The following is a 24,458-nucleotide window of genomic DNA, read 5'->3' on the forward strand; positions in this document are numbered from 1 at the left end:
CCCACTCAAACCAGGCTGGGGCCTTGTGTAGGCTGGAAAACTAGTCAGGAGCCAATGAACTCCTGTCGAAGGTTGGAAATGGAGCCTCCGTCGAAAGCCGCTAAGGAATGGTTGTTGAAAATATGAATAAGAGTGAAAACTGGAACAGTTATTATATAACTTTTTATAATAAGTGGCATTAGCCAGGAAACTCGCAAATAGCGACCAATTACGATGGCTGAAAAAAATCAATCTGAGGGTACAGTACACGTCACACAAGGGATAGTATTACACACACACGCACACACACAGTCCTCAATTCACTGTCCAAACAGCTTGGGCATCTGATGCAAGCGGGGATCACTCACTGTTCGCACACACCATGAGGGGAAGGTCACTGGAGGGACACCAAGGGGGCTATTAATTTTGGCCCAGGTATGTACATGCATAGGTTTGCCACTTACCTGGTGTCAATAACTAGGAGCCAAAAGGGGCGGCCAGCAGGGATCCAGGGGTATGGATCATACACGGTCATGGGGTACAGTAAGTAATATCTGTCGCAGCAGCATTTCAAACGATGTAGGAGAGCAATGCACAAATCCTTCTGTAGCCTTTACAGCAGCCACCACAGTGCATGGAGAGGAGCACTGTCCGTCCGTAGGTTTGGATCACTACTATCATGGCGGCCAAGGATGTACACACGCTGCAACCGCCTCCCCAGTGCGAGCAGTCTCCCCGCAGTCCTCAGTAGGAAGGAGCAGGATAAAATCAGTAGGGGGTGGGGGAGTTGCAGGGCCCGGTGTGCAAAGGAGGCACCAGCCGGCAATCAGAGGGTTCAGCTCTGCGGGCCTTAGGACTTGTTGAACCCCCTAAAGTGAAGTGTCCTTGCACTGGTGCCTGCTTTTTCCACCGTGATAAAGTTGCCGATGTGGCCCGAGCCCCCTGGTGTTACAGCTCTGTCACCGGTCTCTCTGTCTGCTCCTGGGAACCTGCGCTCGGTCCCAGGTTAGGAGCGCACACAATGGTCCAAGTACCTTACACCACCCAGCACGGTGCAGTACATGTTCTACTGAGCCATACAAAAGGAGATCTTAAAATTAGGTCCTTTGTGGGCGTAGAGATGTTCTACCAAGCAACCATTTACTGCTTGGCAGCGCCCCTTGGATGGGTATATTTTTAACTTTAATAAGATTGGTCAGCAACTCATGGATGGTTACTGCAGGCAGTTATGGTAAAGGGCGCCATTTATGGCACGGATTGAAATAAATACACAGGAACCACATTTATGCAATTGCGCACTAACTGCATTATTAGCACTATTTAGCACTCATACGCACAGAGTTTATATTGGTAACATTGTGGCTCAGTCGCTATGATGACCATTATTGACCATTGATTATAAAATATATTATTAATTTGCTATGCATCATTAAGCAATATTGGTTGGATTTAGATCCATAATATTTTTGCTGCTGTCATTGCATGAGGTAGTTGACCAATCTAAGCACTTGCACTTTATGGTCATTTATTTTTGTGTATGATCGAATAGGTTAGAGCGTGTGTCTAGAATCTTAATAGATGGATGTTAATTTGACAAACAGGCACTGGCCTCGCGTATATTTACGTTTGGATAATTTAGCTGCTACTTGAACGGCTATGTATTGTATTGTATAGTATAGTTTATAGAGCGCACCGGGCCGTTAGGCAACTGGGCGCTTGTGAAAATCTTAGGTTACAGTTACATAAATATCTTACATTTCTTATGTAACAGTTACAAGGTAATGTTGATGAATATCTTACATTTCTTATCTTAAAATGTCTTATGTTACAGTTGCAGTCATATTTTAAAAGTTATACAGGATATTAGGATATATATACAGATAATGGTCAGAAGAAAAAGGATAGGAGGATGGCTTAGGGAAGGGGGAGAAGTGTCTAGGAGACCGGTCATTCATAGGAGAGGTGTCAGCAGTTGTTGGTTTGTAGCCAGTTTAACATTCGTTTTGAACAGGTGAAAGGAGGGAATAACTAAGTGGATCCGAAATAGAATTTCAAAGATTTGCAGCCAATACTGGGAAACTGCAACCTCCTGTTCTTTTCAGATTGCAGTTTAGGATTCTGATGCTGTTGGCTTGGGCCTTCGTAATGGGGCGTTCAGATGTGTACCTAGTAAATTTCTCAGTGAGGTTTGCGGGTGCTTTGTTGTTAAGACAGTTGTGTGTAATGTTCAGGGTTTTGAATTTGATACGGTCATTGATGGACAGCCAGTTACAGTTCTTCTATGGTCCGAGATTTGATCTTTGGGAACGCCTAGTACTGTTCTGAGGGCGTGGTTTTGCACGGTTTGGAGTTTGTGGGTGTTGTGTTTGCTGGGACCTAAATTACAGTAGTCTAATTTAGATAGGATAAGGGCTCGTGAAATGGTGATGCAACTGTCCGTGGACAGAAATGGCTTGCAGGCATGAATTAGCATGCAGGTGTAGCTAGTTGCTGAGGCTGTGGCATTTACCTGCTTGTTGAGCGTTGAGTCCAAGTAGAAACCTAACGTTTTAACTTCCTTAGCTACATTAATTCCGATACTGTCAATATCAAAGGATTTGTATAGATGGGAACGTTTGTTCAGTTTGCTGGTGGATTCAATGATTAAGAGCTGTGTGCATGCTTTCATTTTAACACGCAGAAATAGTGTAAATGAAAGCTGAAATCTGAATCATTAGATTCCGGTTTTAGAATTCAGCTCCTGAAATTATAATGCACTGGCACTTTAGGCTTCTTGTTGTAATTTGGAGACAACATTAACATTTTATTTGTTGACTTCATGAAATGTCGATGTGGCAATTGTCAATGTATTCTATATAGCACTAGCCCAATAAGAACACTAGTCCGAGATGGTGGAATTATTCTACAGAACATGGCAGCCCTAATTTGGCCAGTCACTAGTTGCAACAACGTACAGGAAGTGATGCTTGTTCAATACTTTATTTAAAAGAAGCAAACAATTGTTTTTAATAATTAAATTGCATGAGGAAGTAATAGTCATGGCTGGAACATGTGCCATACTTTTTCTATGTCGGTGTGACATGTCATCCGCTATGCTTTTGGGGTGAGAAGAGGTTATCCCACCTATTTTCACAATTAAGGTGATTAAGAAACAGCATTTGCTGCACTTCTAATTAGCCCACGAGTGCCCAGATTCCTTGTTTTGCATCTGTCAGTATAGCTGCTTTAGTTATACTGTTGAGTGGTAGACAAAAGGTGCGATGAGAGAGACAGAGAGAGAGAGACTACATTACTCACCGTATCGTATTTCTGATGCTTGTATCTGCTTAGATTCACATGCTATGCATAGGCCGATATCTAGTGGAAGCTGCAGAGTATTACAGTTTGTTTTTTGAAACTCGAAAATGGCCGTCGACCTAGGGCGTGCCAGTAATACTATCCCTAGTGTGACGTCCACTGTACCCATGGTCCCTCACGCGTGTAGGACCTTCAGATTGTATTTTTCTGACATGAGGTAGCTTGAGGAGTTAACGTGACTACAGAGTATCCAAGCAGATATAAAGATAAGACTACAAGCCTTCTCTCAGAGGGGAGAAAGGGTGGGCGCATGTGAATCTAGCAGATAAAAGCATCAGAAATACGATTATGGTGAGTAATGTATCCCTTCTGAGGCTTGTGGAATCTGCTTAGATCACATGCTGTGCATAGATTAGCGAGCAGTGTTAGGAGGATGTGAGAAGGGTCATGAGCAAATAAATGTCTTAGAACCGCTTGTCCCACTTGTGGAATGAGTGTCAATGCAGAAGTGCCGAGTAAAGGTGTGAATAGAGCTCCATGTAGCTGCATTGCAAATGGTGTCAAGGGGTACATTTGCAAAGAAAGCCAGAGTGGCCCCAGTGCCTCTTGTAGAGTGGGCCCTTGGCGTACAAGGCAGTGTCTTTTCTGAAAGGGAGTAACACAGCTGGATACATTTGACTATCCATTTAGACATGGCACCTTTAGAGACGCAATCTCCTCTTCCTGTAGCTACGGAGACGAACAGTTGATCTGTCTTTCTTAGCAGTCTGGTCTTGTCTACGCAGTAGAGGACCGCTCTTCGCACATCTAGTGTGTGTAGTTTCACCTCAGCAGAGCTTTTGGTTTCTTGAAAGAAGGCCGGTAGCTCAATGGACTGGTTAACATGGAATTTTGAAATGAACTTCGGTGAGAACCTAGGGTGAGTTTGTAGAACCAGTTTATCCTTATGAATAGTAAAGAAAGGATCCTGCACTGACAGAGCCTGAATTTCACTGACCCTTCTTATGGATGTAATGGCTACTAAGAAGGCAGTTTTATAGGTCAGGTGTTTGAGACTAGCTTTATGCATGGGCTCAAAGGGGAGGGGGCCATGAGTTTAGCAGGCACCACATTAAGGTCCCACCCTGGTGGTGGGTTGGAAATTGGAGGGTGGAATTGTCATGATGCCTGCCCCCGGAAGACCAGACCAGGCCCAGCAGCCTCGGAAGCAGGCATCATGCCACTTGGAGCATGCCCAAAAGCCCCAGTTAGGGGCCGTTTGGGTACAGTCCTGGCGCCTATGGCGCCAGGCTCATAAAGATAAAGTCAGTCCTGGCGCCATGGGCATCACCTGAGGCAGACCATGCTGCATGAAGACTCAAGCCAAATGAGGCTTAGGAGGGACTATTTTACTGAAGGGACTATTTTGTTACTTGGGTGGGGATGTGGAAGAATACTTACCTGGATCTTCTTCCAAGGCTATTTAAACCACGCCCGGACAGCCACACGTGCTTCGCTTTATTCTGCTTGCTGCAGCGTAACGCTCACCGTGTTTTCAGCAGCTCCAGTCTTCAGCCAAGCCCGCTTCAGTCCTGGGACTCCTGAAACAAGAAGACAAAAAGGATAAAGGTTAGAACAGGAGTTTTAACTTAAATCCTTACCTGAATCCTGATCCATTTCGCCAAGGAACTGAAAGACAGAAGTCTTTGAAGCATTGCTTTGCATTTCTACGGCGCCGCGCTGACCTCACCTGCTTGGCGGTACTTCAGCATTCCATCACGCTCTCTCCATCTCGCGGCCGCCCTCAGACACCTAAGGAGACAAGGTGAGCAAGGGGACTCTCTAAAGCCATACAAGCTACCCCCAAGGACTTACCCGATTTACCACGGGAGGTACTCACCTCATTTCGGGTCGGCGCAGTCAACTCTGCTTCATCGCCGTACCCCGGCCCCTAAGGGGAAAAACACAATAGACTTACCTGAATCTTACCGAGTACCATTTGGAAATCTTCGAGTGGATTAATCGGCAACCTGCAAGGAGTCGGACAGAGTGAAGAGCAGACATTTGAACTCTTATGAACAATTGGACTTTAGAGTCAATACTGGAACTCACCAATTCCTCTACGCCAGTGAAGTAACTGGTCATCAACGCGCCCCTGCGGTCGACGCAGGATGGAGAGCTCATCCTTCCAAACCATCAGGTGAGACTAAGGAGGGGACATCAAGAGTGATCAGTGGGAAGACAACGGGAGTGGGGAAGGTGGGTTGTCACTCAATTCCACGGGTGGTTAATTCCTCTTCTCCTTTGCAGAAGAATATTCTTGCGAGCCAGACAAACTAGGCTGAGCGGGCCAGTCCAGTCAGTCATCTCGGCGCTACACGTCACGCTGGTGGAAATAACAGCGGCCCAGTTCCGGTCGACGCCCCCGTGGGAACCAGGTGAGCGTAACAGGAATCTCTTCACCCCTTCCATAAAGGCTTTGACAACTGGCACCTTCCACCATGACACTTTGTTATGGGAGGTGGTGTATGCCGACAGTGCCGCCAGGTTTACTTTGAGTGAATTAAATACTAATCCTGCATCCAGCAGGTGGAGCATGTAGGTAACAATTTTGGAAGGAGTGCAATAAACTGGGTTGTTCTGTTTATTCTAGCACCAAATAACACATCTTTTCCACTTATCAAAGTAACAGTGTCTTGCTTTTGGTTTCCTTGATTCTTTTAGGATATCCATGCATCTCTGTGGAAGATTGAGATGGCCAAACTCTTACTTCAGGAGCCATGCTGCCAAGTTCATCGAGCTGGTTGAGGATGCACGGTTTGTCCTTCGTGCTGGGATAGTAGGTTGTGCCAGCACGGGAGTCTGATGGGTTTGCACACTGCCAGTTTGCGCAGGTGCAGGAATCACGGTTGCCTCGCCCACATTGGAGCAACTAGGAGGAGCGTCATTGTTTCCCTGTGCATCTTGTTGACCACCTTCCTCATCAGAGGGGTTGGTGGAAAAGCATAGGCAAACATCCCCGACCAGTTCATCCATAGAGCATTCCCCATGGAGCCTGCCTGCGAATCCTGTGCATTGTCTGTTTTCGCTTGTGGCGAATAGGTCTGTAGAGGGGAACCCCACTGTGAGAAGAGGTCTCCCACGACTTCGTGTAGACGCCATTCATGTTCCTTTGGAAGGGGGTCTCTGCTCAAAGCTTTCCCTGGTGAATTGAGATCCCCTGGAACATGTTGAGAGGATGGGTAAATGTTCCGTCTGAGTGCCCAGATCCAAATTTTCTGGGCGGCCTGAACAGATTTGGCGAACGAGTGTCCCCTTGTTTGTTTATGTAAAACATTGCAGTTGTGTTGTCCGTTAGGATCTGCACCGACGGGTTCGATAGGTGGGGTTCAAATGTTCGAAGCACTCTGAAGACTGCCAGGAGTTCTAGCACGCTGATGTGACTCTTGGCCACTGTGTGAGACCAGAGGCCCTGAGCTGTGTGGTAAAGGAGGTGTGCTCCCCACCCTGACAGGGGCGCGTCTGTAGTGACTACAGCCTGTATTTCTGGATTGTAAAAGGGTTTCCCCTTTGACAGGTTCGCTCTTGTCCACCAGCGAAGACTCTATACTAGTGTTGGAGGAACGACCTCTAGATCGTCCCTCTGACCACTTGCCCGAGACCACTGTTTCGCCAACCATTCCTGCACGGGTCGCATGCGCAGGCCCGCGTGGGGAACCAGGTAAATACATGACGCCATCATGCCTAGCAAACATCGCTTTGCGAAACCTTATCTCACCATCGGACCGATTGAGGAATTTGCAGTAATAGATTCTGAATTCTTTCGTCTGATGGAAAGGCCAACCCCTCTTTGAGTGTTTAGGACAGCTCCTAGGAACTGTTTGGAGGTGCTTGGCACCAGGCTTGATTTCTTCTCGTTGATTGAGAAGCCCAATTCGAAGGGGAGGTCGATAGTTCTTTGGATGTTGGATCTGCAAATTACTGGGGTCTCCCCCGTGATGAGACAGTCGTCCAGGTAAGGGTACACTGGGATTGCCTCCCAGCCTAGGTGCGCCACCACCACCGCCAGTACCTTGGTGAATACCCTTGGAGCCGAGGCTATACCGAAGGGCAGCACCTTGAACTGGTAGTGCCGACTGTCCACCTTGAAGCGCAAGAATCTTCTGTGCGCTGGGAACATGGAAATATGAAAATAGGCATCTTTCATGTCTAATGTTGCCATGTAATCTCCCTTTCTTAGTAGGGGGATTACTTCTTGGAGGGTAGTCATGCAAAATTTTTGGGGCTCGACATACTTGTTTGCAGGGCACAAGTCTAATACTGGTCGCATTGTTAGATTTTTTTTTGGCACAAGGAAATAAGTTGAGTAAATACCCTCGTTTACCTGGTTGCCCGGGACGAGTTCTATCGCGTCCTTTGCAAGAAGAATGACAATCTCCTGAAGGAGGATTCTTTGGTGCTCCAAGGAGTGTATTTTCTGTCTTGGAGGATGGTTGCTGGGGTGTGCCAACAGTTCGATGCAGTATCCTACGGACACTGGACAGCACCCATCTGTCCGATGTGAGCCCTTCCCATGCGTCGGTGAAACTGGAAATGCACCCCCCCTACTGAGGATGCATGGGAAGGGACCCTGAGCGGAGCTTCACTGTTGGGAGGCGTACCACCTCTACCTAGGCTGCCTCTCCCTCTACCACGGCCCCTTTTCTGACCTCTGTTGAAATTCTGGGTAGCCTGTTGGTTGCCTCCCCACGATGTACCTTGCCCTTGGGAGTAATTGGACCCTCTGGGAATTTTGGCCGTGGGAGCGACGAAAATTATGATTCCCTTGGTTCGTGAGTTTATTGTTTAGCTGTCCAAGAAGTGTCTCATATTCGTCTTTTGCTGTTTTGAGTGCTTCTACCACTGCTTTCCCAAACAAGACATTTGGTTCCACTGGCATGTCGATTAGAGTGGCTTGTGTCTCTGGTTTGAACCCCGACTGCCTTAGCCAAGCTTGTCTCTTGATGACTGTGCTCTCTGCGATGACCCGCCCTGCATGGTCTGCTGCGTCAAAAGTCGCCTTGAGAATGCATACGGGCACCGATCTCCCTTCTGACGCAATTTGGGCCAACTGGCCCTTTAGAGGTTCAGGTGCGGAGGCAATGAGGGCAGATACCCGCTCCCATTGGTGACAATTGTAACTTGCCAGCAGAGTGGTGGCATTAGCAATTCTTGCCTGGTAAGCAGAGGTGGAAGTCACTTTCCTTCCTAGCCCATATATCCTCTTGCTCTTCTCGTCTGTGGGAGCTTCCAAGGATGCTAGAGGTGTACCCGCCCTTTTTCTGGTGGTTGTGACCACCAATGAGTCGGGTTTAAGCTGACCCATTATTTAAAGTGGGTCGGAGGGGGCGCCCCTGAATAATTTCTCTATTCTTGGGTGGACTGCCCGTGTAAGGTTAGGGGTGAGGAGGGAGGGGTCAATTCTGCGTTGAATGGATTTCAGAATTAGTATGGCTTGGGCAACGGATTTCCTAGCCCCTCCATAATTTCCTCTGCAAAGTCCCTCTATTCTTGAGCCCCTTGAGTGTTTATCTGAAAGTGCTCTGCAGCTTTAGCTAAGACATCATTCAATAATGGCCGATTATCCACAGGTGAGTCATTCACCGGTGGGTCCTTGGGAATAGGGGAGTCGAGACTATAGGCCTCTGCCTAGTCTTCCTCCTCCTCATCGTCCCCATAATATCCGACCCCTGCCTGGTCGTCCATGTCTGGATCTTCATTATACTGAAGATAAGGTTGAATAGTGAGTGGGTCTGAAATCAGGCCCTGAGCTGGAGTCTCAGTATGACGACTCTTATTAGGAGGCTGAGGGTCTTTGGATCCAGAAGGAGTAGAGGTAGTAGGGGTATTCTCAATAAGTGATCAGGATTTTTCTCGTAAAAGTTAACCAGGAAAGACATTCTCCTCATCACTCTGTCGAGGTCTTCGGAGCTCCATTCCTTGGAACTGGGAATGACCACCTCTTGTTGAGGTTCATCTTCCATTCCCATATCCTCTGGAGTGGGAGGGATAACTATAGGCCTAGTGATAGTTTCAGGGGTCTTGGTCTTTTCAGAAGATCTAGGTTTGTCCTTCTGAACCTGGTGTTCAGATGTTTTTTTCTGTTTGTCCCCCCTTACCATGCGTGGAGGAATGTTTCCCTGACTCCTTGGACTTCCATGAATCTTTCGACACCTGGCGTCTAGATTCAGAGGTGGGTTCCGTAGGGTCTAGAGATTTAGAGGGGGGGGTGACGTCGAGACTCGGAGGCAGACCGTGGAACGAACTGCCAGAGTCGACTTTGAACGTGCTGCTTGGGGGTGGAGGTCGGATTAGTCTTCTGTTGACCATACCTCTGTGACTTTAGGAAGCGTGGCACCCTTAGCAATCGTAGACGGTTGCTGTGTTTCATGAGGCGATCGAGATCTAGAACGCCCAGAGGACACAGATTAAGCGGACTGCTCTTTGTGCCCTTTTCTGCCGATCGCTCGATACACGCGTCGAGTCTCGGGAGGGGTTTGTGTGTTTAGATGTAGGTGTATGGGTAGCGCTCAAGCCGCCGGGTGTGGTCCCCATAACTGCCCCGCCGGACAGTCCGAGGCCGGGGGCTTGCGCTTGGGTGTCTGATTACACTCCAGTGCCCTCGCCGCCCGAAACGGCGGCATTGCTGCCATCACTGAAGGAACCCACAGCGTCCATGGCCTCGAGTTGCCTGCCGTAATGGGCCCAACGTTTGGTGGAGCGGTCCTTAAGTGTTTTAGCGTTAAAGAGTTTACACGCTCTGCAATTGGCTTTGTGGTGGTCCGTAGGCAAACAGATTACATGTGTTATGCTCATCTACCCATGGGAACTTACGGTTGCACTTGGGGCAGAAATTAAATGGCGTACTCTCCATATCTATATCTATATCTATATATCTATATATCTATATCTATATATAGATCTAAAAACAAGTTGATAAATTAATTAGGCTAACAAAGTCATTTATTTTGCATGTTTGCAAGCTTTCGTGGCATTCCTCCACTTCCTCCGGCAGAGATGGAATGAAGCCTTTGAAAAACATTACAGCATTATAGATTACATGTTCCCTCCAGGAAATGAATGTGTGCCTGTCTTGTGTACCCAATTTAAAGTTTGTTCACAGGTTAAGTATTAGATGTTGCACTCTCCCACGCATTGCAATCTTCAAGGTCCAAATGCTACACTGTTAAGTGGGGCAAGGGTCAGATGGTCAGTGTAACTAAAGAGCAGGGAAAGCAGAAGCAGCCTACCCTGTTAGTGCTCTCAGGAAGGTGGAACATAATGGGTTAGTGTCAGTTATAGTAGGTGCAGTCCAGTTGAGACTTGGTTTATCAGGCCAGTCCCTTTGCAAGATCAGTGGTAGCACCAATCAACAGATGGGATGCACAAGTTCTGTGTCAGCCCAGTGTGGTAACTTTCTGTCAAATACCATCTTGGGGTTGTGTTGCACACAGACGAGAGTTATGGGAATTTGAAATTCAACATAAAAACATACATCTAAAACCGAACCAATTTTCAAAGGTAACGAAGAAAAAAGGAAAAAATATACATGGCAAATTTAAAACCTGCTCCAATTCAGAAGACCACTTGTAGCAGGCTGATCCAATACAAATAAGATTTCAAGCTTCCATGATCACCCTGACACTGCCCAACAACACTGCTGTGGTTTCCAAAAATTGGGTTTTGGCAAACACTAGAGGTTGATCAGTTGGGCAGAGTGGCAACCTTATTCCAGCAAATCCTCCTTTACAAAATCAGAGGCCTTAGTAATGCAGTAACACTGCTACAAAAGGGGCCATCAATGAAAAGAAAATGCTGTTGTTTCCAAGTGCCATGCCTGCTTTCGGTAATTGCCCTAAAAGCATCTTTCTAGCAGGTGTGTACGCTTAGGAGTCCAGTCTTGCGTGGGAAGATAAAGCTGGGCAATAACAGCGGTCTAGGTGAGGGGATTTTGTCGGTGAAGAGCCACTAGTTAACATTCCAGGACATTGACCTGGACAGTGTAGAATGGGGTACATTCATGACCTGGGGTATAGGGGAGGCAAGAAGCAGGGCATTAGCACAATCTTCAACAAAAGGTCCCCTTTCCCAATCTAGATGGAATACTTTCTGTGCTGCACCCTTCTCCTGAAAGGAGTGTGAGTGTAACATACAACACTCTGATGAACCACCCCTGCACCCTCTGTCAATTAAGGCAATGTGATCTCTCCAAGTCTACATCAAAACAGTCTACTAAAGCACTTCCAACATCTAAACTCTCTCATATGTAAGAGGAGTAATTCAATGCTCATCTCAACCCTTGCTAGCTCTTGCTCGAAGGGGGAGGGGGGAGGGGGAGGGGTCTATAATGAACATGCCAAAATACTTTTGGGATCCTCACAGAGATTGCTCTTGTTCCCTGGCCCTCTCCTTAAAACAGGTGTAAACCCACAAAAATGTGTGGTTGCTCAGGCAGAGTGAGTTGGAACCAACTTTTATCCCTGTTGATGTTCAATGTTAGTCGCTTAACCCTGCTTGTGTAGATCAGATGGTAACCTCGTTGGGAAAGCAAAGAGTACACCACGATCCCAGCAACAGTTAATTCCCATCTCCAGGGCTCTGTACACCTACTTAACTGCAACTGTTTTTTGATCTGTGCATTCATTTAACATTCTAAGTGCAATGGGCGCTTTTCCTCCTCACACCCACTGCCTCTCCCCCCAGCAACACCCTCTGCCTGCCCTCCCAACTTTGGATTGGGGTATATTTGGGTCAGAAGACCCGGAAATCAAATCTAGTACCTCAGGGCAGCCTTGGCCCAGGAGGTCGGCTCAAGGCAGAGGCTAATGGCAATTTCCAGCCCTCCCTCCATACGGACACATCGGATGGTTCACAATAAGGTAAGGGACGTCACTATGATAAATAACATACCACACTTCTGCAACACTTTGCCAATGCAGCAGTTGGCCGTACTGATGGCTGGCCGCACTGATGGCTGGCTACTGTGACAATATGCGACCCCGATATTCGGACCCTCTGATTTTGCGCCCCTCTGACATGGTAAGTATTATTATCCCACTACAAAAGGCTGGTCATCTGCCCATTTCTCGGGAGGATAGCTCAGGGGCAACGTGCTCGCCTTGGAAGCAAGACACGGCGCAACACAGGTTCGATCCCCTGGTCTGCGCTTAGAAACCTCTGGGTATTAAGCGTGTTATAAATTACGTATCATATCATAATATCATTTAATAATTTGCCAGTGATACATTTGATAGTCCGATTTAGAGACATTCTCAACTAACACTCCCAAACCTGGGTCTTCTCCAGCCACCCTAAATATAAATCACTAATAAGGTTCTCAGAAACCCCACTTCATTACCAACCCATGTGTTAACCAGCCACAGAGTCTGCACACTGGGCTACTGGGAACACCTAACCACTAATAATCTATCCTCCCACTTAAAATTGCAACAGTAATATCTGCCGATCCCAAAAAACTGCTACTCTAATAATACTGGGCACTGAGACACCTGCCGATCAGGATATCCAGCAAAGGAAAGACCTGTTTACTCAATGCCACCCACTGGGTTCCATGCCATTGATGATCTTTTCCAATTGGGAAAGTCGGCTAGCAATATTCTCTGTAAATTTAAACTAAATAAGGATACCCTAAAGCCAAACAAGATGTAGATAACTCACCGGAAACTATACAACCAAGCGTGTACACCTCACCGAAATGCATTGATCTTAAAAAGATTGCCATCAAACCACCTCAACCAGAAATGCCTTGATCTCAGAAAGTCTGCCAGGGCAAGAACCATCCATAAAGGTGAAAGCTCCAGTAAAGAAAACCAAACATCACAACCAACTACTGCATGGAACCAAAATACACAAACTCTGTGCGAAACCTTCATGGAAGGGAGCATTTTTGCAAGAACATGACCAAAATCACAGTCATGCTACCCATCTACATAGCAACCATCTCATCCAGCAATCCAAAGGCATTTCTACCAAACAGGGAGGGAAGAAGCCAACATGGAGGGATCCAGCAGAATGCATGAATAATTCACTGTTCATCAGCAAAAACGGTTAGAAATGAGAGGATTCAATATTACAAACGCTGTTTTATGCAATAGGCATTTGGGGCCATAAATTCAAAAACGCTCTCATTAGATTTGAAGCGAAACTATTGAGGCGGCTTCTTCGACTGCCTAATTGCTTAAGTATTAGATATCTGTATCTTGAATTTAATCTAAAGGGCATTTGGAATGTTCACCTATGTCAATGCGTAATGTTCTACCAACGTTTGATCACTGTGTCAACTGATACGATTATTGTCCCATATATACAGGCATTTCTAAGCCTGGATGCTATTACATCTTTGGGTACAATTGCTATTTTGAAGCATACTCTTAGTCATTGGCTATATGAAGGAAGCAATCCTTACGTCTCAGGTGAGATTAAATACTGGCTCAAGAGAAAATGCGTTTCTTCATAATATGCTCCATCTAGAATCCCTGACATCTGCCACTGAATATTGCCAGTACAGATGGTATCGTATATCCATTCCGAAATACATATCTCAATGTCCAAGTCCCGAAATATTTTGGGTTTACCTTCTTCTGAAATTTAACGTATCAGATGCTATCAGTTGCGCTTTCGCCAAAAAGTTGGATGAACAATATTGTATACAATCACAAATATTGTACACTATTTGGTAATCTGCTAGAAGAAGCACTTTTCCACCCGCATGAAATATTTTAAATCACACAATGCTGTAAAGGTGCTAGATATTCCTTGATTATGGTTGGAATTCTTACAGGGTGATTATCTCAATTTAATATATTTTATTGTTAGATTTTATATGCATCTTGTCGAGATTTTTAAATGCTTCATATAACTGCAATTGTGTACATTGTGAAAAAGATTTTAAGCTGTCCGAAAATTGTATGTTTTAACTTGTCTAGTTCACATACTGAATGAATTTTAAACTGTTATATGAAATGTTATACAAAGCTTTTGCTATATGTATATCCAATAAACTTTTGACTATTTGAATATTGCAAATCAACAGTCATCTCCGAAGACTATCGATCCGGTGCACAACCTACTCTAGCTACTCAAACTAACAAATCTCTACACCACTACCCACACACCAAAGCAGACCGTAAAATCAAAAGATATATCAACTTATTGACAACCACAAAGCACAAAATTAACAGAAAACAAAAGTCACTGAAACCGGGACATCGTCAGATCAATGTCAAAACACAGCACAGATATACAATAATCAGCGAAGGTGGAAAGGACATCCTCTTCCTCGGATAACTAGCTAACAGAGAACTTAAAAGGTAGTCCCTTCCAAACACCTTCAAACTCAGGCAAGTGACTAGAGAAGGACAAAGAAGGTGGCCTTGATGTTGCATACAAAGACCATCTAAAAATCACAACGGTACCGCCATTACATTTCCAAAATTGTGAACCACACCCCCCCCCTAATTCTGGACCATCAAACCAATCGTTCATTCCCACTAGTCTACAGACGACCCACATAATTAACAGAGGCATTTGTATACACCATAACCAGCATCGCTATAAAAGTCGACCATCCAATCATACTTAGGAGATTTCAATATCTGGTTTGAAGAAGAGCACACCAACTCTGCCAAATCGCTGACCTCAATTATCTATGATGCACCTACAAAAATTGGTGAAGGGAGCAACCCACTATGGACGCACGGTTTTGCAAAAAGAAAACTAGCCACAACCACATCCCCAATACACATGACAACCGATAACTTCCAAAACAAGGACAAACCTCCTACCTAAACATAACTCCAATACTGAAAAGAAACAAATCCCTCATCACCATGGTTCTCAACACTAGACTGGAGTCCACAAAACCATGAATTGTCCTCATGGAGACACTACAAAATCACAGTAGTTCTAGACGCTGTTGCACTGAAGGTATCTTTCACTCACAAAATAAAATGACAGCCAGCTGGTTCACAGCCTACCTCAGAACCCTGAAGAAAACCAGAAAAAACTGAAACAAGCATGAAGGAAAGATTACAAACAGGACAAAGTCGCATACTAGAAACCGATACGGCTCTATAATAAAGTTGAAATTTTGAAAACAATTACAATATGCCAAACGCATCACAAGAGCAAGAAACACCGAAAGATGTATCATCAATGAGATTAGAAACCCGATAGGCTGCGATAATGCAGCACTCCACAGCGGAAATGATGGGCCGACCTCGCAAACCACAAAAAAGTCGTAAGATCTTCCAACCATTACCCCTACTAAAGGTCTCCTTATTACTGAAGCAACCAAAAAACACATGGCTTTTTGATTTGCCAGCCTAAACAGCCAAACCACGGTCTAAGACAAGTGGGCGACCTCCATACAATGGAGGCACAACACACATTTTGGGGTCCTGCTTTAAGACCTCCAAGCCAAGTCAGCCAAGCTGGGTAGGCCCCATTGAAAGAAAACATACTATTGCTAACCACTGCACAATGGATTGCAGTCTTAACACCTAACAAAAGAATGAGGATCTTCCAACCATTACCCCTACTAAAGGTCTCCTTATTACTGAAGCATACCACACTCATCCCAAATACAACACCCTCACACACACACACACACACCCCACCATAGCACCAACAGTAAAACAACTCACAGAACCCAATTAGAACACACTCAATTCCAGCCCGATGCCACAGGCACACAAACAACCCATACAGACTCAGACCCAAACTCCCACCAGCCCATACCACCTACAAGCAAATCAAACAGTGACACTTTTAACTGAAATAACCAACAACAACAAAAAGCAGTCTTGCGTTCCCACTCTCCTCCCACTAACAAACCCCCATTCCCCACTTTTTTTCCTGATCCGCCAGAGCACCTGGAGAGCATGCAAATGGCAGCGGTGTGCAATATAAATCACATTAACACATGTGATTTAAAAGGAGAAATTAGAGTAATTAAAGGATAGTTCCGGGACTTTTTTTTTATTGTCCCTACGGGTCGGCCATGTGTTTGTAAGCATAAATCGGTAGATCGTAGGAAACTTTCCTATGGACCTTACCCGACTTTTCGCCCATTATCGCACTCGAAATCAGCCTCCATTTTGTGATAATCCCATCATTCCGCCGCATCGACCTGGCTCACCTGCCTTTGCGGCACTAAATCAAATCCCCCGCCCCTGAGCCTGACATCAGCAGACGTGTACTGCCCATTTCAAGCACGTCTCGTGTCAACAATCGCTGCGCCTCAGCTATTGACGTGTTGCCATGGAAATGGCAGGACGCCTCTTTCCCCAATAAGTATAAACAGACCGTTTCACAACATACAGCAGCAGATTTTCGATTCCATTCCTCTCTCTGTGTTACTTTGAGTATTCTGTGACTCGTTTCAGTGCTCTGGTCAGCTACCTTCGCCGCTTGTAGCCCGTGTGAACACCTGTACCATCTCTGTAAATTATTTTACTATCTTTACCGCACAATGGCCACAATAATGCCGTATATGTACGAGCCCGAGTACACCGAGGAGGAACTACTGGAAAGGCAAGCACGCGAAAACGATGGGGATTCGGACGGCAGTTGGGAGGACCAGTCAACGGATGAAGAGCCTGGACCATGTCGCATGGACGGCGTCTCCACCTGGTGCACGTGCAATCGGTGCGAGCTAATGCCAACTGAGGAGGAGAACTGCTGCTGCCGTGAAAATTCCGGGTGCTTGGCCTACATTTCGGAAAGCGAGCAAAGTCTGCAGGAAGGCGAGCAAAGTCCGCAATGCATCACCGAGCTGCCAGAGTTCAGGGAAGCCTGCCTCTCACGGACAGTGTTGAGGATGATGATGGTGCTTATGCACGAACTTCGTGGCACTGTTCGTCCGCGTAATCCGAGTAACGAGTAAGTATACTCTGTTTGTGATGTCAGTGATGCCACCACTATTTCATGGTCGTCTCCCACATATAAAATTACATTTACATATCATTCGAACGCATGTAAATTGGTTCCATATAGTGCATTTTCTAGATATAATTTTTTTCTAAGAAAAATGACATGTGTTACCTGAATCGACATTGATAAGAAAGTTTGGTCAGTTTAATACAGTTTGCATCTTTTTTTTTCACAGGTGGTACAGGCTGGTGGCCTATCGTTGCTTCACTTGGTGGCTTCACGGGAGGCTCGGACACCGCGTTCGGAGAGTAATACCTGCCTGTGCGGTACTTGCCATTAGACAACATTTCCCCAGTGACAGTGGACAATACCGCGGATTTTCCCTCGATGTGCTGCAACCTCAACTTTACAATGTGTAATGTTTATTATTTATGTTTAACTAAAATCTAAAATAAAGCCCAACATATATTTTAGCAATGGTTGTTTTGATTTTTTAAATGAATCTAGTGTGTCTCCGTTGAATAGCCTTCCAGTGCCTTGTCTTGTCACACCACATGTCTCCGGCCAGCATCCTCCCTCACGCTGGCCGCACACCTTCAATCCACATAACCGTTGAACCCATATATGCAGCAGTCATACATATATTATTTTGTGGGTTGGCATCAAGCGTTGGCAATAAAAAGCTGTTGGATTTTATTGATACAAAACATGGTTATAGGTAAATAATAAATATGGTTGATCATAATAAATCCTCTTTTTGGGCACCGGGTACAGAGATGACCCCCATATATTCTCCTGGGAGGGTGAGGTATTTATAAACTCACCCCCCTGCCTTCCATGTAGTAGATCCTGCAGCCATCCTCTTACATTGTTAGATGGCCTCTCCTTGGTGAGGCCCTGCGGCAAACGGGTCTTGTCTGCACGACCACCGCCCCGATCCACCCCCCCGCCCTATCAAAGGCAGTTCGCACCGGGGTACTTGTGCTGGCAAGTGGAGCTGTCAGGGAGCGATAAAGGCCAAGAGGTGCCAAAGACCATGTACACTTCAAAGTGGTCTATAGAGCATGGGTTGTTGTTCCCATGTCTACCTCCAGACCCCGTGTCTCCTGCCAAGCATCCCCCCTCACGCTGGACGGCCCCCTGCAATCCACATAAGTGTGTCTCCATTCACGAGTCTTCCTGTGTCTTGTCTGCACGACCACCGCCCCGATCCACCCCCCGCCCTATCAAAGGCAGTTCGCACCGGGGTACTTGTGCTGGCAAGTGGAGCTGTCAGGGAGCGATAAAGGCCAAGAGGTGCCAAAGACCATGTACACTTCAAAGTGGTCTATAGAGCATGGGTTGTTGTTCCCATGTCTACCTCCAGACCCCGTGTCTCCTGCCAAGCATCCCCCCTCACGCTGGACGGCCCCCTGCAATCCACATAAGTGTGTCTCCATTCACGAGTCTTCCTGTGTCTTGTCTGCACGACCACCGCCCCGATCCACCCCCCGCCCTATCAAAGGCAGTTCGCACCGGGGTACTTGCGCTGCTGGCAAGTGGAGCTGTCAGGGAGCGATAAAGGCCAAGAGGTGCCAAAGACCATGTACACTTCAAAGTGGTCTATAGAGCATGGGTTTGTTGTTCCCATGTCTACCTCCAGACCCTGTGTCTCCTGCCAAGCATCCCCCCTCACGCTGGACGGCCCCCAGCAGACCGCATAATGCCACGACATATACACGTCATTCATTCACAAACACACCCCTGTTTCGAATTCTTTATAACCCACTTCATATTTCTAATGAGAACTTCTTTGCGCTTTGCTAGTCAACCCGTGAAGGTGCTGGTTATCTGCTCTTCGTCTCTGTGAACTTCCGTGACCACTTTGAGCAAACTCGTCAGTTTGCAACCTGTGAACTGCTCCCTGTTCTACGACAAGAAACTACTCTGATCCCTGCATCTAACTGTTTGTTCGTCAAGGTAAGTCCATGTACCATAATCATTTTGCGTCCAATTTTTTAATTTATATCTATTTGCTAGTAGTCATCAAATTGCATCCATGTTTTCTTTTCGTTCACGACAGTACATGCAAGGAACTAGTCACATGTTCTGAGTTTAGTCAAATTACTTTTTCTATTTTTTGAAAGTTATTGAAATACTTATCCGCATGTGAATAACGTGTATAGTTCCAAGAACCAAAACGGACCTTGCATTGAACCTTTTATGTGTCATTTAATGTTTTAACACATTGGTATTCATAGAGAATTGTTGATCTTTACTTTTCAGAACTTTCCATAATGCCTGCCTGTTCCATTGGCGGTTGCCCTTCGAAGACCCATAACAAATCTGAAGATACTATAATGCATGTTTTCCCTAAGACAATAGATCAGATAAGAGAATGGGTCCGATATTGCGGATATCCAGCCTCTGAGCTAGAAAGTAGAGTCCTTGAAGTCTTTGCGGACAAGAGGGGTGATCGATACCGCATCTGCAGCAGGCACTTTAGCCCAGACATGTACTCCACATCATTGCTAATAAAGAAGAAAACACCGCGAGCGAGGCGAAAATTGCTCTCAACCGCTATTCCCACTCTATTCGTCCACATCCCTCCACTGGTGAGTCAAGTTTACGTATTTGTCTCTCGGCCTTGCGGTAGTGTGTAGCATTAGCTAACAATAATTTCCCCATTTATGTATCCACTCAATATGAAGGCGGAAGATTCTCCATCCGTGTCGTTATTGCAGTCATCAGCCACTTCAAGCGCCTATCGGGTAATCTTACTTAGCTATTCTGACACTGACTTGTTTTAGGCATGTAAATCAATAGTTTTAATTGATCGTGTAATCATTTTACCTAATGGTACACCACAGTACTCGTCCTCTAGTCTTTGTTTTCAGTTATAATTATTGTTATCCAAAATAATGCAAGTACTGTCTTTCAGGGAGATGCTGAGGAGTCCAACGCATTGACGACAACCGTAGATGTCACTCAGATGCTCGAGGTACGTTTCCGGACAGTTCCATCGATGGAGATCATCAGATCTTGCATTCTTGTAGCGTGATTGTTACACACAATGTTTCTTTCGTTTTTAGCCATTGGTATGTCCTTCTGTCGTCGCCCTCCTATGTGTCTTCTTTTTTCAATATTGTGTTCATTACTAATGAAAGTCCTATGTTTCAGGGAGTCGATGGAGCATTAGTCCAAGAAGAAGGGGGAGCATGCAGTTACGGGTCGGCGCAACAGCTTGCAGAAGTGTGCACCGCAGTTACAGCGTCCCTTGATGTTCTTATGCATTTCGAGGTATGGATACTGACAGATCAATCATGCGAGATCAAATGACGTGATTACATCCGCTATACTTCCTTCTTTATTAACGCAAGTACTATGTTTCAGGGAGCTGACGGAGCTTCTTCAACAAGAACATCACCCCTAGTAGTTGATGCAGATCTCTGGGTGGTGACACTTCCAACGATGGAGCAAATCGAATCATATTTAGATATCCATTATTTATTTTAGACAACTGATCATTTGTGCAGGTCTATTTAGATGAGCCGTTGACTCCTGCAGAAAGTTTATGTTCTTTTAAACAAAATAGAAAACCATACTAATGCAATTACTGTGTTTCAGGGAGTTGCTGAAGCGTCATCTTCAATAATATCATCAATGGAAGTCTATGCGGAGCCCGAGGTATGGATCTTGACAGTTCAATCTAACTAGATCAACAATGCGTGAACTATTGTCGTTTGAATGTTCTACACAATGCGTTCATTCGTGTTTTGCTATTGAGATGTACGTATGGGTATTGGTCCCCAAGTACATTTTGTGTTTTCAATATTATTATACATACTAATGAAAGTTCTATGTTTCAGGGAGTCGATGGAGCCTCAGTGAGTGATGGATGTGCTTATCATGAAAATATAGTCGTTGCAGCGCGAGAGGAAGTGGAGACATGCACACACGAGTCGGAGCAACAGCGTCCAGATGTTGAATTTCTAGGCAAGAAAGTTTCAAAGAAAAGAAAGCAAAAGAAGGTTAGTGTCCTGTTCACTATATTATGTTGTCTTTCACTGTCAATAGTTCAATACTGTAAGTTGTGTTTAAACTGAACATCCCTTTTCTAATCTGTCCTCTAGTTGCGAGTGGGTGTAAGAACTAGATCTACACAGACAGTGAAGCGAACGAGAGATGTTGCTTGTCAAACCTTTTGGCAGGGACTTGAGACTGGAGATGCATCGTGCCAATGGGAAGAATATGAAGTGATTGACAACGGAGCTATACCACCACCAGCCATTGATAGTGAATGTCCTCCTGGTAGTTTGGATGCAGTCGGAGATCAATTCACAGAATCCACACCCGCAAAAAATAAGAGCGCGCGAAAGTTGAAGACATTGTTTTTTTCTCCCATCTCCGGACAAGGAACAGATGTTGCAATGGAAGAGAATGAAGTGGACGACAATGAAACACCATCAATATCACTCAGCATAGCGGAAGACGATATCAGAGATTGTACCTTTCATGCGAGTGACATGTCCTCAACGTTACAGGCCGAACCAGCTGGGATGCAGAGTGACAGTATAAGGAAAGAGGCCAAATTCATTGTATTCGATAGCTGTTTGATGGATATTATTATGATGATGAAATGTGGGCATTGGGTTGGTGGGGAAGTATGTGGGGAGCCATTGATTAATGTGACTCGTGCAATTCGAGGCACTAACCTTAAAATACATGCCACCTGTACACAATATCATCCGTTCGCATGGTCTGCACAACCCATGCTGGGGCAACTGCCAGCAGGCAATCTACTTTGTGCAGCGGCCGCACTTTTTAGTGGTTCAAGTTTTAAAAAGTTACAGTATTTCTTTCAGTTTGTGGGAATCCATTTCATTGCGAAAAGTCAGTTCTACAAATACCAAACCGATTATCTATTTCCAGCCATCAGCGAAGCTTGGAGAATGGAAAAAATGTCAATGGAAAGTACATTCGCGGGCAAACGCTTCAGGCTAGCCGGTGATGGACAGTGCGACAGCCCAGGATTTTCAGCCAAGTACTGCACCTACCACTTTCAGGACATGGAAAGTAAGAAAATTGTGAGTTCGGTGGTCGTGCAGGTGTCACAAAGTACATCCTCAGTGGCCATGGAGAAAGTTGGCTTTGTAGCATCATTGCAAGAACTACAATCGCGGGGAATGGTGATCGACCTGATAGCCACGGACAGACACGTTTCAATTGCCAAGACAATGAGAGAAGAGTACAAAAATATAAATCACCAATTTGACGTATGGCATCTTGCAAAAACAATCAATAAAAAATTGTCGGCTGCAGGAAAAAAAAAAGATATGCAAGGTATTTCACAGTGGTCCAAGTCAATCAGCAACCATCTTTGGTGGAGCTCAAAAACATGTGAAGGGTCGTTGGAAATTCTACTGGAAAAATGGCGGTCAGTAATGTTGCACTGTAGCAACGTACATCGATGGTCGACAAATGAGCATTTCCACAAATGTGAACATGGCCATTTGTCCACAGAGGAGGCACGGAAGAAGAAGTGGTTGATTCCTTCATCACCCACTCACAAGGCCATTGAAAAGATTGTATTTGATAAAACTATAACAAGAGATTTGAGGGGACTCGCGGAATTCTGCCACACAGGAGATTTGGAGGTGTTCCACAATATGTGCCTAAAGTACAGGCCCAAAAGATTGCATTTTGGCATGGAAGGCATGATAAATCGGACTCTTCTAGCGGTCTTGGCACATAACCATAATGTTGGCCGTCAACAAAGTAGGACGACCGGAACTTTAGGGACGCTTCGCTACAATAAGGCCTTCACTAAAAGAAGTAAACAATGGGTGATCAAACCAGTGTTTGAGGATATGCAATATGAGTTTATTGAGAGACTTATCGTAGATGTCCTCGATAGGCACATACATGGAGTGGTGAACGAACCTATGCAGGGGACAACTGCATTGCCACCCAACATTGCCTCTGTTCCATGTCCACCTAAAGCAGAGCTCATTGAGAAATACACATCACGGTTTAAATGATTGTAATTTGATTGTCTGTTCTCTCGAGTCTCCTCATGTTGCAGGCCCATTGCAATTAAACCAAACAGTAATATAAATCATTTTTACAAAAATTATAGAATGTTTCCGTATTACAAACACATGGCCGACCCATAGGGACAATAAAAAAAAAGGCACGCAGACAAGATGCCCTTACACTAACTGGAGCTAACTAGAAATGTGTGCTCGCTCAAAGTGAAGGTCAGCTGCTTTGATGTTTTGCTCGGGTGGCGGAACGGCCTACGACCCAGTATAAGGTTCTATTGTGATTTGACCTTGACAGGCCGGGACCATCCTGAAAGACTAAGAAAAGATAATGAATAAAATTTCAGAAACGAAACAATGAGCCACGTTCATTAGAAGAAGTAACGTCGGCAAAGAAGGAGTGGTGTTTCGGGTCTGCCCTACACAGAGACACAATGGAAAATGCAAATATAATGTAAGTAACTTTTGATGAGTTTATACCGCAATTTCATTACTATACAGTGGCTTTAAAGACGGGTTCAGTTGTACTTGTTCGTTCTATGTGGCATATTGTTTTCTACCGCGCACTATCTTGAGGAGAAACATCTGCTTTTACTGAAGCACCTCAAAACCTTCCTCTTTGCTTCTGCTTTCTCTCTCCCTCTCCCCTGCTACAACTGGTCCACTGTCTGCGACCTCGGTCCTGGGCCCTTCCACTCTCCACCTGCACTGCCTCCCTGTCAACCCCTGCACTGGGGGACTGTCTCAGTATCCTACAGCCCCCCCTTCCCAGCACTTGTTCTGCACTTACCTTGCACTTGCCACCAGCTGGCCCTATTTATTTATTATTTTATGCTACTTACCTTGTACTCCACTCCCCCCCCCCCCTGCCTCGCCACGCCTTTAAACACTTGTGTACACCCAGTAGCGCTGTCCTCGCTATGATTTTAATAAGGATCTGATGGTGAGACTAATTTCATTTTTTATGTTTTTAGGTACATCATTCACTACTGTCTGTGTCACGAGTACCGGACACCGGCGGACGGCTTCTACAGCCGCCAGTTGCTTCTCCGCGTGAACAACGTTACCACCCTGACCATTTTATGGGACGATCGCCAAGTACAAGTATGCCCTTACGCGGTACTAACGGTTAGATGCAACATACCTACCGTTGTGGTGGCCTAGTGCCTCGTTGTTGGAACAGCCATGCGATTATCAGTGCGACCGAAGAGCTTATTTTTATCGTAAACCAACACCCTGTGTACTGCA

At 45.5% G+C, this 24,458-nt stretch overlaps 1 protein-coding gene across 1 annotated transcript in view; it reads right to left on the reverse strand.

Moving 5' to 3' along the window:
* MRPL46 (mitochondrial ribosomal protein L46) overlaps positions 1 to 24,458 on the reverse strand; it is a 97,629-nt gene that overhangs the window by 44,686 nt on the left and 28,485 nt on the right. The gene's annotated exons all lie outside the window — the stretch shown is intronic.

The sequence above is a fragment of the Ambystoma mexicanum genome, chromosome 11 (assembly GCF_040938575.1).
Source record: "Ambystoma mexicanum isolate Mex_15411 chromosome 11, UKY_AmexF1_1, whole genome shotgun sequence".
Taxonomy (NCBI): Eukaryota; Metazoa; Chordata; class Amphibia; order Caudata; family Ambystomatidae; genus Ambystoma; species Ambystoma mexicanum.